Here is a 14,466-nt window from a genome sequence, read left to right as displayed (position 1 = left end):
AAGATTTGGGGGCACCAAAAAGCTGCCATGGGGGGGTCACCTCAGGGCGGAGCTGCCGCAGGGTGGGGGCGCAAGGTGGAAGTTTCGCCTAGGGCGCGAAGCTTCCTTGCACTGGCCCTGCCAGCTTTCAATATACTGGCATCATAGAGACCATTAGCAATTTACAGTTTGAAGAGCACCTCCCCTTCACATGCCAGGCTTTGACTCAGGCATTAAGGTTACTTTATGTTGCATTATACAGTGGCAAATTAAGCATCCATAGACCCGAAAGCATGCTGCTGTAGCAGTAGGAAAAGCTGCTTCAGGGAAGGCACCAAAGTGCTGAATTAGGGGCTTCAGATGGGCTAAGCACTCTGCTTCAACAGCTGCCCTCCCAACGGCTGGTCTCTGGGACAAGTGCAGGTGGTGCTGCACCACCAGCCCACAGCTGGGAAGCCCGAGAAATACCAGCACCTGAGAGAGTCCTGCCTTGGACAGACTCAAGTAGCCAAGAGGCTGCAGTTGACAAACACAAGTGCAGTGAAATCTGTACAAAGCGCTTCTGTCTTGAGACCACTTGTAGTGGGTGGGTGGGTGGGAGGGAGGGAGCCTCACCCCACCCCACCCAACCCCAAATTGGGCAGCTTACAGAGTCCTTCCCCAGTCCTTCCCACAAGGGATTGTCCAAACAAAACCAAACACGTCCCACCGTCCCCCCCTTACCTGGGAGAGGGAGAATCAGAGTAAAAGAAAAAGAGAAAGGGGCAGTCTTTTTGTCACCCCTTCAGGGGTTGGCTTATCTGCAGGCTCTAGTGTCAGAGTTAGGGTCTGCCTCCAGCCCCTCCTTTATACCTGGTCCGTACAATCTCATGGGCAGCAGAGTCTGCAAATGTCTCTCTCTCTTCACTGAGCTGTCCCTGGAGCCAGTAGTCTTCCCCTACTCAGGCTTTCCCTTTTTAAGCGCCTCTCTCCAGACAGAGTGATCCTTACAGGTATGTCTTGTTAGTGCTGGCTGCACCCATGAAAACTCATTGGCCTGTTCTCTACTGTTGTGAGAATGTTCCCCCCTCACATCACCCCAACATATCTCAACGTGGACAGAGCATATTTCCCCTCTCTGTTATCCTTTGATGTTATTCCTATAAGTGATCGCTCAACAGAGATTTCACTGTGGGCTTAAGCCAGTTTGCTGTGCAACGCTCCCAAGTAATGTTAACCACAGACACATCTGGCAGCTGGTTTGCATCCACCCTCCCACTCTAAAAACAGAGCTATCAAAGGCTGTCAGTGTGTTTCAATAGCCCTTGGTTTCGGAGTTCGCAATAGCTGTCAATGTAGGGTGAATTTAGACAGCCATCCTCCAATCTCCCTTGTCTCTTTCTGACAACACTCTAGTCTAGTCTCTAAGGGAGGAGCTGCAGGAAATATCTCCCTTGCTTGACTCTCTGCTGGTGTTATGTACCCTGCACACAACCATTGCTGCTGTGGTCAAACTTTCACTACCTTGTTTTCTGGGGGGAAAATGCAACCAATTGAATATGCTGTGCTAAAATTCTAGAAAAAGTTATTTGGTAGCTGTTGATGTAAATGTAACAAAGAGTCAGGAACAGTCTCAAAATGGAAGGGAACTAAAGAACTGACGAGATAACAGGCATTTTATCTTTGAGGCCATATGTACTTTTCAGAAACACCATTCCCAAGTAACATATCGGCATGCCAGTGTCTAGCAAATATAGTACCAGAGCAATACTGTAAGTGAAGCCTTTAATACTTCTCCGCCGCACATCATCGTATAAATTTGTAACAGTAAATGGAATCTAACGTTTACCTAGAACTGGATTGCTATCTGCTATTCAGCCAATATTTATAACATACACACGAGTAACTGCTGGCAAAGTGTGTATAAATGTTAAATAAATGGCACTGTTAGGGAAACAATGACAGATGTAATGATGCTGAAGAGTGTAATCTATTCTAATTTATGATAATTTATTTCCTTCATCTGGAGCACTATTCAGCAGAGAAGGTTGAAAACATCCCAAAGTGCTTGGTGGGATGTGAAAATCGCTAGAATCTCTTTCAAACTAAGCAGAATGCTCTTATGCCCAAAGCATTACCAATGCTTTAGAGTAGGTGGTTTGGGGTTTTTTTCCAGTTGTTTACTTAGAGAATGATGTGTAGGTACAACCACATTTATTTTGCTTGGCTTTAATTTCATCATACTTTTTGCTGGTAAAGCCTGTGGTGGCTTTCGGTGACTTTAATGCTCTCTAGGACAGAGCCCACTTAAGCTTATAAGGCAGCAATTTCCAGAAAAGTAAAGCAAGTGTAAATGGAAGTATTCCTTCTGTGACTGATCTAATTTTGGCATCAGTGCCAACTGATAGAGCAACTGGGGGAACCACCAAGAGGGTTTTTTTGCATGTTCTAAGCCTTAACTTGTTTAAGATCATAAACTCCCTGACCACTTGAACTTAGATGCTTAACTCTAAGTGTTGATTAACAAAGCCTACATATACAATAAGATCATAGTTATGTTTATGTGCCTAAAGAGAGTCCAACTCCAGCCTTGCCATGGAATCAGCTGTTTTGCACATGAGCAATCTTAGGAAACAGACCAGGAGCCCCTGTGTTAGGTGCTGTACACCCAGTGTAGCGGCTCTGTGCCCCCTCCCACTCAATCCCGGCTTGGCTCTAGAAGGCCTGGCCGAAGGAGCTCTGCACTCCAGCAATCCCAAGCTAGTGGAACGGCCCTTTGCAGGCTGTTGCAGCCTGCGCAACTTAGAGCAGCCCTCAGGCTACCCCTATGTTGCTAAGCAGAGCTGGTCTGGCACATCAAGGACCATTTTCATGTCAGTTCTGATGGCCAGATGTAGGAGTGATGAGGAGGTTCCGTCACAGGCCATCTTCTGTTGTGTATCTAGCTATAACTTACTTACCTTTATCTAACTCCTTCCCAGATCCTATTACACCTCATTGTGATTTGTTGCTACCTTGAGACTATTAGAATATTCTTTTATGTCAAGCAACATACCAATGGACTCTTGCAGCCTGTAGTTCTGCTTCCAAATGAGATGAACATGTTATTGGATACCATACAATATTTTATTGCTGCTAACAGAAAATATCATTTAAAACCATGTAAGGAGCATATATAGAGTCACTGACCTGTGGCCATAAAATAAATTAAATGCAATTCAGAGTTATATCGTGTATTTTGCTCTACCTGTTGGCAGTGAAGGTATATGGTCCTCCTGCCCTACAACAAACTAGCAAGGGCTATCGCACTGGAGAATACGACAATTGAAGTTACACACCTGCTGGACTAGGATATGTTGCTGTCTCTTTAGTTTCATCCCTCATACGGCAGAGCCTCAGAGTTCCGAACACCAGAGTTACAAACTGACTGTCAACCACACACGTCATTTGGAACCAGAAGACCCAATCAAGAAGCAGCAGAGACCAAAATAAATAAATAAATACGCAAATACAGTACAGTACTGTGTTAAATGTAAACTACTAAAAAAATAAAGGGAAATTTTATTGGAGAAAGTTATCAGCCCCTGATAGATCCTGGAAGAAGCCTGAGATGGAAGGAAGTCAAGGGACAGGCCACAACATTCACATCTACACAGATCCGATTAATAGATTTTCACCTTCCTTTGCAGCGTGGGGCACGGGTCATTTGCTGGAAGATTATCTGCACCCTGAACTCTTTAAACCACGATTTGAGGACTTCAATGACTCAGACACAGGTTTGATACAGGAGTGGGTGGGTGAGATTCTGTGGCCTGTCTAGACCATCCCTGATAGCTCCAACACCAGATCCCACCCATGCAGATGGGCGGTAGTTTGACAGAAATGGTAGGAACTGGGGAATGTGTAAATCCTGTTCAACAGCTGTGGGTTGTGGGGGCAGAAAACCTCAGTGCCCCTGCCCCTGCCTCTCCCTTCTCCATCCACAAAGAGCCAGAACACCTGAGTCTCTGTAAGAGGAGTGAATTTCACCCTAAACGCATTTGACTTTTATCTTAATTCTAACATATACAAGCACTGACTATGGCATGCAGCTTTGGAACAAAAGCGTCAGACTTCCAAGGCTGCCACCTCTCACAATTCTATCATGAGTCACCCAATGGCTGGTGTGTTTCTTAACGCCCCAGCTCTTGGAGGCATATTATTAGGTGAGAATTCTAGCTCTCTTTTACATGCATGCTCTTCCAGCCCTCCCGGCTGAGAAAGAAAGCTTGGAAACGGGACCCAAACACACTCAGAAGAGTCAAATTCGAAGGCAAATAAAGAGAATGTAAAATGGATTTTTTGTTTTCAATCTCAAGATTTTAAAGCCAATCTCATGGTTTTTAACAACTGGGGTTGGTCACACTGGACTTCCCCTCCATCTTTGTGCCCTCGTTTGTAAAGCTGGTGACAACTGGGCTGTGGGACACAGGAGACAGCACGCACAAGAAAGACCCACATGAGACAAATTAACCAGCGGAACAATTTAGCAAGGGCCCTGGTGGATTCTCAATCACTGACAATTTTTAAATCAAGACTGGATGTTTTTCTAAAATATCTGCCCTAGGAATTATGTTGGGGAAGTTCTATGATCTATGTTCTACATGATCACAACGGTGTCTTCTGGCCTTGTAATCTATGACTATTGTGTGAGCAGCAGTAGGATATGAGGATTCTCCAGATTCCACTGTCTTGTTTTTTGTAGCTCCACTGAGTGTAGCATGGTTTAAAAAAAAAATCAACAAATATCCCCTGCAGTTCCCCCCCCCCGTGAGGAGTATGCTTGTCCTTAGAACAGACACTAGCAGACTGCAGACAGGGGGCTCATTTACATAACATCTCCTCTCCATAGGAAGCTCTGTGACTCTCTCTGAAGCAGCAGGATTCTTGTTATGTGGCCAGCTGAGCCTTCCCTGCATACGTTGGCCGGCCCTGAAGCCAGCATCTATTGTCTCTCAGGGCTAAACCAATATGGAAACACAGATTCTGCGCTGGATCAGGTGCTCTGATTGTAGAGCGAACTGCCGTGAATGAGAGCCTAACACTGGAGCAGTGGGAATGTAGAAAACCCAGTGAACTGAGGTAGCAGGCCAAGTAGTGCATAACACAAGCGATTCCCTTCTATTGACTTTGAATTATGCTGGATCCATAATGCTCTGAAAAACACCTGCTCTGACCATGTAAAGGTTGGGCACATATTACAGTCAAAGATCTAAAGCATCTGAATGCAATTCAGGAGCCTCATTCTCCCCTATAGGCAGCTGTCCCTAACCAGACTACATCTCCCATGATGCATCGTGGCCAGGGATTCCCAGGATATACCACAGGGATCGGCAACCTTTCGGAAGTGGTGTGCCGAATCTTCATTTATTCACTCTAATTTAAGGTTTCACATGCCAGTAATACATTTTAATGTTTTTAGGTCTCTTTCTAGAAATCTATAATATATAACTAAACTATTGTTGTATGTAAAGTAAATAAGGCTTTTAAAATGTTTAAGAAGTTTCATTTAAAATTAAATTAAAATGCAGAGCCCCCCGGACTGGTGGCCAGGACCCAGGCAGTGTGAGTGCCACTGAAAATCAGCTCACGTGCCGCCTTCGGCACCCGTGCCATAGGTTGCCTACCCCTGATATACCACCTCCCTTCTCCAAAAGAAGGAAGCCATGGTGCATCATGGGAGATGTAGTCCAACCAGGCAGCCCACAGAGAATGGGAGCATGACACTCAAACTATGAGACCCACCACAGCCACATTCCCAAAGTAAAATATTTCAGTTTTGGCTGAAACATTCTATTCCAGTGGAAATATTTTGGTACGCCAAAAAAATTGAAGTTTTCCATTGAAAATCTAGACAGAAAATGAATTATTTTTCAGTTTGTTTAAAATTTTCCCTGTGGGGGACAGGAGAGAGAAAACATTTACCAACATCTCATTTTAATCCAGCTGGAGCCTTCATGCAATTGTGTCTGTTCCCCTAAGAGCTTGTTACGGGCTATATCACCCCCCCCCACCCTACTCCACTCCCAAGAACTTTCTTTCAGTTTCCACATTCTCTACTCCCCTGCCTCTCTCAAACCCCAGCCACCTGCATGGAAACGGGGAAGCCCATTAGAATACAGTTCTTTGCTATTAAAGTTTAACACATTATTGGATGGCTTATTTCTCTTCCTTTATTTGCACAGCCTGCTCATCAATGGAGCTGAGAGCACCGGGTACCAACTCGTCACTTGGTGAATTTAACCCTTTTTTGTCCATGTACACTTCATCTCCAAAGAGATTGAGGTTTTTACTAATTGGCTCACAATTTGAAGTAGCCAGATTAATTTTTCTGTGCGAACAAATCCCAGACTGTGGAATACCCTCAAACTGTCCACTGAGAGTATTCAATAGACAAGCTGGTCATCAAAGTCACGTGGTGTTGTTTCTGTTCCCCAGTTGGAGGACCTGAATTTATAGGAAATGAATTCTGTTTCACAAATAAGCCAATCTCGTCTCTGAGCCTGAAATCTTTTCACAAATAATAGTATAAGCAGAACGTTACCTTTCAGCAACGCTCATAAAAAGAGCAGCAAATGTGGTCAAAGCAAATTTCTACTAAGGCCTTGTCTACAGTTTTGTCAACAAGTCAGCTTTCATCGACAGAACAGCGGAGGTGTACACACTGAAACGCGGAGCCATGAAATTGACAAGAAAGCCGGCTCCCGGCTCCCCAGCTGGGCTGCTGCCGGGTCTCCGCTCCAATCTGGGCTGACACCCAGGTTCCCAGCTTGGGCTGGTGCCCAGACTCCCTGCCCCCCCCCCGGGACCCATACAGCCCCCTGGGGTCCTGGCTCTCCACTCCTGGCTGGGAGCATGGCAGCTGACCAGACTCTGGGCACAGATCTCTCTGCCAGAAACAAGAAGCCCTGGGCGGCTTCCCCACAACCCTCCCCACAACTGCCAGCTGGGAGCAGGAAGGCAGAAGCCGAGGTGGGGGGCAGCTGGGCTCCTGGTGGGGAACTGCGTTGAACTGAGGGGACTCTCAGTCCCCCACACTGCCCCTCTTCATTCAGTGGAAGCGCTCCTGGTGAGGACGCACACCACCAACAGGAGAGTAGTGTGGGCATCGGCCACTGCGGTAATTAATGCGGTGGCTGTAAGTCGACCTAACATAGGTCGATTTAAGACCATAGTGTAGACTAGGGGTCACCTCTGGCATGCAGCTCACCAGTGTAAGCACCCCGGTGGGCCGGGCCAGTTTCTTTACCTGCTGCGTCAGCAGGTTCGGCCGATCACGGCTCCCACTGGCCGCGGTTCGCTGTCCCAAGCCAATTGCTGAGGTGGGAAGCGGAGGCCAGCACATCCCTCGTCCGCGCTGCTTCCCGCTGCCCCCATTGGCCTGGGACGGTGAATTGCGGCCAGCGGGAGCCGCGGTCGGCCGAACCTGCTGACAGAGCAGGTAAACAAACTGGCCCGGCCCACCAAGATGCTTACCCGGGCGAGCCGCGTGCCAGAAGTTGCCAACCCCTGGTGCAGATGTAGCTTTAGAAATCTCCAAAATGTTCATGAATAGTTTCTCCTTATGCACCCATCTCTAGTCATCAGTTTGAAAGGTCATTTTGTGCTACATTCAATGCTTGGCAAAGTGCATCTTCTACACCTTAAGAACCATTCACACTCAAATGCATCCCTGCTTCTTTATGCAAGATTAGCATAAAATACTGTTCTAACACACTAAGCGACACTGCATTTATCAACTCGCTGAGATCAAAGAGACACAGCAGCAAAAAATTTAATTAAAATGTTAAAATTAAGCAGGAAGGCACATATTGTTTAATCTGTTGGCAGGCATCTTATTTGAAACTGGGATCGAAATTCGACTCATATGCTCTTGCCCTCCTTGTAGATGATAATCATGAGGATTTTGCTGGATTGATCAGAAGCTGGATTTAAAAAAAACCACACATTTGCCTTTGATTTTGGAGAGATATTCAAATTACAGGCCTCAAATAATGAGTGTAGAAACTGCCCAATTTTCCAACACTTTTCATTCATTAATAAACATTTATATGGTAGCAGCAGCCAAAGCCTCCAAAGAGGATCAAGGCCCCATTGTGAAAGGTGCTGTAGAAACACAGAGGCAGTCCCTGCTGCAGAGCATCTGGAGTCTCAGACATGTGGCTGTGACCCCACTGAATCTAACACTCCCCCACAATCTCAGGTGTAGTTCCCTCAGGATTGCCCCCACCCCCATCTGTCCTTGATATGAACATCCTCCCCTGGTGCTTCGGTACAGTCCCAACTTCTAACCACATACCACTCTTGCTCTGGGGAGGTTGAATACCTGTTCAGATTCAACACTAGTTCGCTGCCAGAGTAAACAAGTGATTTTTTTTTCTTTTAATCTCTACCTAAACACGCAGCTAAATGCAGGAAATGTTATCCCTCAAGGCAGGAGTGAGCCTGGGTCATTTCTCACCTTTTGCCCAACTCAGAAGATGTGTCCTCATCACCGAGGGCCCCATCCTACAAGAATCAAAGGACTCACTGGTTTTGGGGTGAGCCCCATTGTGGGCACCCACTCAGCACTCAAAGAAGTGCTCAGAGCCGTCCACGAACAAGCCCCCAGTACAGACTGGGGACGTGCGTGCGGTCAAGGAAGTTGCTTTTGCTTACAGAGCGTGGGGAGGGGTCATGGTGTGTCAAGGTTCCCTGCACAAGTTGCTCTTGCTTGCACCCCGGGCGTGTTATGCCAGCTGTCGGTGAGGGAAGCAATGCCCTGAGGAAGCATTTCTTCACTCATTTCTTCAGTTTGAATAATTGTGATAAAACCACTTTCACACATTACAGCCCTGGCACGTCACAGCCTTTACTGTCACATCGGAGCCTTATCCAAAATGTTGTCTGTGTTCGAGAGACCACCCTAAGTCCAGTGCAGAGTTTCATTAAAGTGAACAATAAGACAAAGGCAAAAGAACAAACAGCACGAATCAACTGTAACCATTGTGCTGCTGGTGAAGAGGAGAAATGTTGGTGGAGAGTCATGGATTTATGGCAGATGCAAACTACATCTAATGGCTAAAACTGGCTGAAGATGAATTACAAAGCAAAAAAAAAGTGATTTGTGCTCTTTTTGTGTTTATTTATGATGCAGAGTCCACTAGACACTTCCCTACTCTGCCACTGACCTACTGTCTGATCTTGGGCTAGTCAATTGTGTCTCTATCATTCAGTTTCTCCAGCTGTATAATGGGGACAATAGAGAGATAAGGTGGGGGAGGTAATCTCTTTTACTGGACCAACTTCTGTTGATGAGACAAGTTTTCGAGCTTACAAACAGCTCTTCTTCAGACAAGCTCGAAAGCTTGTGCCTCTCACCAACAGAAGTTGGTCTAGTAAAAGATATTACCTCACCCACCTTTGTCTCTCTATTATCCTGGGACCAATACGGCTCCCGCAGCACTGCAGACAATAATGGGATAATGATACCTTCTGCCCTTTGTGAACCATTTTAAAAACCTAAAGATGAATAAAGCACCATATAAAATAGGGTGACCAGACAGCAAGTGTGAAAAATCGGGATGGGGTGGGGGGTAATAGGAGCCTATATAAGAAGAAGCCCCAAAAATTGGAACTGTCCCTATAAAATCTGGTCACCCTAATATAAAAGCACTTGTAACCAACAAGTCAAAGTGAGTCACATACCCTTTCAGTGCCCAACACACAGATGTGCATGTTATAACTCCCATGTACAGAGGCTGCTTCTTAAACTCTAGCTATAGAAGTTGATGTGTGTTGCTGCAGAGGGCCCTGGGTCAATCCCTGGGCACAGAAAACAAGGCATCTGTCACATACAAACCTCAACTTTTTTATTTTGTAATTTTACTTTCTCAATTTTTTTAATATTCAAAACATCAAAGCTTGATTGCCGTGTTTTATTTTTGCAAGAGGATGCTTTGGCAGGTAGGAGGGACTAGGACAACATAAAGTAACTTCTCCAGACTGACAGGGGAGGTTGAACCCAGCACCTTCAGAACCAGAAGTATGAGCCTCCACCACTTAAGTTAAAGAACAAACTCCCTGCAGTAGAAGCACTAGCACATGCATAGACCTCTGATGTGAACTAGCCAATAGAGGAGACAGAAAGAAACCCACATTCTGTTAGTGCAACACCACAATATGACACCACAGACTGAAGCCTGAGCCCCAACTATCCCAGTCCTCCTCTGAGAATGGAGAAGTTGTTTAGTCAGACTGTTTGGAGCCCATTGTTTTGAATGTGTATTTTAATTAGAAACCTCATCACCTCCAATTCCCCAACAGTTGGGAGAAAAACTCTCTCTGAAAGATTCAGAATCCCCCAGGCTCATTTTGGGGGCGGAGAGCGCAGTGGCTCCTCCAGTTTCAGTCCAGATAGATAAAACCATCCCACTCCATTTCTTTTCTTCTTTAGTGAAAACAAGGAAATCGGGACTTAATATTGCAGATAGTTCTAAGGTTAAAAAAAAGGGGGAAATAAACTTTTGAAAAAAACTTTTGAGTCCAACTTTCTGCACTGTAAAGGAGCAGAGAAGGGCATACTAAAGATGTTCACTTGCTGTTCACCTTTCAGCCAAGGAGCTGTAAACCTGTCTCATGCAGGAGGGTAAAAAAGCACAATATTTAGTGCCTGCAGCTAGAACAACTGCTGCTTCTTACCATCCGACTTATTGCACACCCCACATGCAGTTTCACTACCACGGACAAATGTCAGACCGGGAGGGGCTGTGCTTGGAGTCCAGCGTTCCTGGAAACACTAAGTTTGTTGGCCATATAGGAACATCAAGCACAAGACGTTTCCTGGAGTATTACAACTCGGACTCTGAGCACAGTAGCATCATTAGCGGGGCAATAATAGGTGCCATCTGTCAGCCATGAGCCACCTACAGTCACAAGAAAATACCTGCGATGAAGATTGCCTGATTGGTTTTTCAGGAGGCATAACACAAGCTAATTAACTAGTGGATTGGCAAGGAAGCTTAATACACTTCTATGCTATTTATTTTGAGTTGCAGCAAGCTACATTCTATGGGCCTTGATTCTGTCAGGATGCAGACTCCACAAAGCCCACCTCAAGCCAGGTTACTCACCCCTTCTATCCCCCCAGGCATTACGAGAGTGCACAACAAAAAGAGATACCTGTATAGATGTCAATAGTTAGGCAATAGATAAGGTGCCAGCAGAAGGCATCAAGAACACCCAGTGAGCAGTTTTTTACATATAGTTGTTAATACCTGGCACAAAGCTGACTGAGCCCAGAAAGGAAGAGACAAGGTGAAGACGTCTGGCAAATCTTCTGATATGGCATGTTTCCCAACTAGCTTTCCATAGTACAAGGTAATTCCTGCTGCATCCCAGCTCAGAGATGCTGCTCCCATGAACTCTCCTACATCCAGGGTGTGACTCAGGAACCACATGCTTGCTTAACTCCTTATGGCAATAAAAAAAGATGATGGAAACAATCAATATGTAACAAATACATACAGCCAAATACTGGGTCCCATTCAGATATCCAACTGCTGCACAGCAGTATAAGTTCTGAGCTGCATTTTATAATTTCAAACCACAGAAATGGTGGATTTGCATCAGCCAAGGAATTTTACATTAAGGCAAAGCATTAACATTAGCAGAAAAGGAAGCTAAAACGCCCGTACAATATAACCAATTTTTTTTTTTTAAATCAAAACTCCACTGAAGTGCCACTGTAGATCTTCCTACTGGGTATAAAAGATCAAGGATTTTAGACAGGATTCCTCTCTTTGTGGAATTTTGGGGGAATTTTCTCCCTCAATACTGTGCTTTCATGCATTTCTAAATGACTATTCTACTTGAATGTCTGCAGCACTTTCTGGTATTTCTCATGGAATAAAGATCAAGTTGACAGGCCAGCGGTTTCACCAGGCAATCATATCCGATTTATTTCGAACATTGGTTCTGGATGTGTACACATCCTGTCTTCTGAAACTGTGCGTGAACCTAGTGAGAGCTTTGTGTTCCACAGATTTCTGCTCCCACACCTTGGTCTAATGCTCCAGGTTAAACACCATGTCATTCTAGAGATACGGGGCCTGATTCCCCTTTCACATACACTGGACATTACACCTGTATACCATAAGCACCTTCTCACTGGAGGACTTGCTATACTTCCATTTGTTTAATATGGACCGCACGGACTCTGAGCAATGTAAGCATGCAACTATTTAACTCTGTCTTGGAAATCTATGTGCATTAGTGTGCATGAACCTCCAAGCGCATGCTCAAACTGGGCTTTGCACAGGCACCTGTAACCCATGTGCCTAATAGGGAGATATCTCAAGAGACCCATTGTGAGGAGTGAGTTGTGTCTAGGTCATTGGGGTTTTTTTGTTTTTTTTTTTTTACTGTTGTTAGGCAGATGAAGCACTCCAAATCCCGAAGCTTCTGGATTTGGGTGTGGTAGTGTTGGGTCTGCTCCAATAGGTTCCCTGCTGCTGGGGTCAGACTCCATGAGGGCGAGCAGTCAGGGCAGCTGCTTTGCAGGGGACCATGTGTCCTGTGTGAGTTGGGAGAAGCTGAGCCCAGGAGCAGGAAGCCAGCGGGTGTCCCTAACTCTGAAGCATTTTGCAGCAGGGTTTTCTTTAAATCTATACACTTAGCTGAGTGGTTGGTTAATCAGTTAGGTGACTGGCTAGCAGTGATTTCAGCAGAGGACGAGTCTGCATGGATTCCAGCTGAAGATTCCTACAAGCAAGTGGAGGGAAGATGTTGTTTTAGACTCAGCAAACTGTACAGATTTGGTGATCAAAGACGCTAACTGAGACTTAGATGAACTAAACCGAAGCTTTGGGGAACTCTCAGTTTCTTCTCACTGTGTTTCTGTGGGTACTGAACTGTTCAGATTTTAATTTTGTTTTCTTTATGTTTATGTATAACTGTGAAGATAATGTGTGTGGATTATAAAATAGCTATGTTATGCTATGAAAATAAGATTATTTGTTTCTTTATCATAAGATTTTATAAAGTTATTTAATTGAATTCATTTCTTTAGTTCCTTTTGGGACTTGAATGTGGGGAGGTTGACCCTATGCAATCCTTGCTGAAAATCCTTAGAGACTGAACTCTGAGTCTCCAGCTACTTTTCTATGGGAGTTGGGGTTTTGGGGGCAATGAAGTGAACTCTAGCCCACCCAAAGATTACACACCCAGCTAGGATTAGGAAAGTTATACATGCACACAAATCAGATGCTCAGTTGAATATGCACAGATACCCATGGTCTGCTAATGAAGAAACAGCTTATAGTTCTTTATACTGTGTGATACTTCTTTGGAAAAACTTCCTTAGTTGAAAGTATCCTATTGCCAAACTTACTACAATACAACATTTTGCATCACAATTAGAGCCACTGAAAAATCCATAATTATGCGCACTATAAGCACCTGCTTAAAGAGGGTGAGCGGGGAAGGTGCCGGTCATTCTGATTAAGAAAATAAAATCTTCTGAATGTGAAAAAGCTTCTGCTGATGAAATGGTGCCCACAACGGCCATAAGAGTAAATAATGCAGATTAAATGAAGCAGTTTGCCTATGTTCAGTACTCTTGTTTCTGCCAAATAAAAACATGCCGTCACCTTAGCAACTATGTCACATTTGCGGTACATATGCCATTCTTAACAAGACACTTTAGAAGCAGCACATCCACACAGCACGTTGTGGGACCTTTGGTACTTTTTACAGTAATTTTAGACGCTGTCGGAAGATTAAAATATACAAGTTATATGCACCCTTGTTTAGAAGTCATGTGACTGACCAAATAGAAAGGTGGCTGCGCACTATTTTATGTATTGCTTTACTGTCCTGTTACGACATTTAACTGCCTCTAATGCAAAAGGGGAAAGACTGAATTTGCATGTGTGTGGAACTGAATGTTAGGATTCCCACAGTACTGTACCTGGGCCAGTATCACATGCTTTCTGTACTACCAGGTGATTGCTTCAGCAAAAAGTGACTGGAGGATTCCTTTCTCTCTGGCAGATGTACATACGGAGGCTGGGGGAACGAATGCCTTCTCCTTGGATTGCTAGGCGACTCGCCGCACAAAACATGTTAACGTAACCAGAGTTACCAGGGCCTTCAAGTCAGGGATCCAGAACTCGGGTTTCAAATCGTAACAGTAGCAGCTTGCTCTTACTTCCCAGCCGTCCTCAGCCCTTTGTGCAGGATCTGCACCCACAGATGTCAATTTGCAAGGCTTTTTACCCAGTGGCTGAAATTATGCAGATGTCAATTTATAGGAAAGAAATGGCTGAAGCATCTCCCTGATACAAATTGGCAAGAATCCTTCTGATACATATTACCGTTGCGTGTCTAATGACACAGTTCTCCGTCCCCATGCCTCTTCATTGAAAGTCAAATAATTTTTGCTCTTCCCTTCACAGACTCTTGACTTGCATATATAATAAACATTTAGCA

General features: G+C 44.9%; 1 protein-coding gene and 1 long non-coding RNA gene across 2 annotated transcripts in view; both read right to left on the bottom strand.

Annotated features, from left to right (window-relative positions):
- The window catches only part of SYNPR (synaptoporin), a 170,691-nt gene that overhangs the window by 145,460 nt on the left and 10,765 nt on the right, over nucleotides 1-14,466 (bottom strand). The window lies entirely within an intron of this gene.
- Nucleotides 7,792-14,114, bottom strand: LOC123374998. The gene is made up of 5 exons (XR_006581277.1): nucleotides 13,946-14,114; nucleotides 13,435-13,600; nucleotides 11,253-11,448; nucleotides 9,685-9,801; nucleotides 7,792-7,922 (listed from the first exon to the last, which is right to left on the bottom strand). It is a non-coding gene; the product is annotated as an uncharacterized LOC123374998 (long non-coding RNA).

The sequence above is a fragment of the Mauremys mutica genome, chromosome 7 (genome assembly GCF_020497125.1).
Source record: "Mauremys mutica isolate MM-2020 ecotype Southern chromosome 7, ASM2049712v1, whole genome shotgun sequence".
NCBI classification, from domain to species: Eukaryota; Metazoa; Chordata; order Testudines; family Geoemydidae; genus Mauremys; species Mauremys mutica.
Note: the sequence above shows the minus strand (reverse complement) of the source record. Positions and strands in the feature narration are given on the sequence as shown.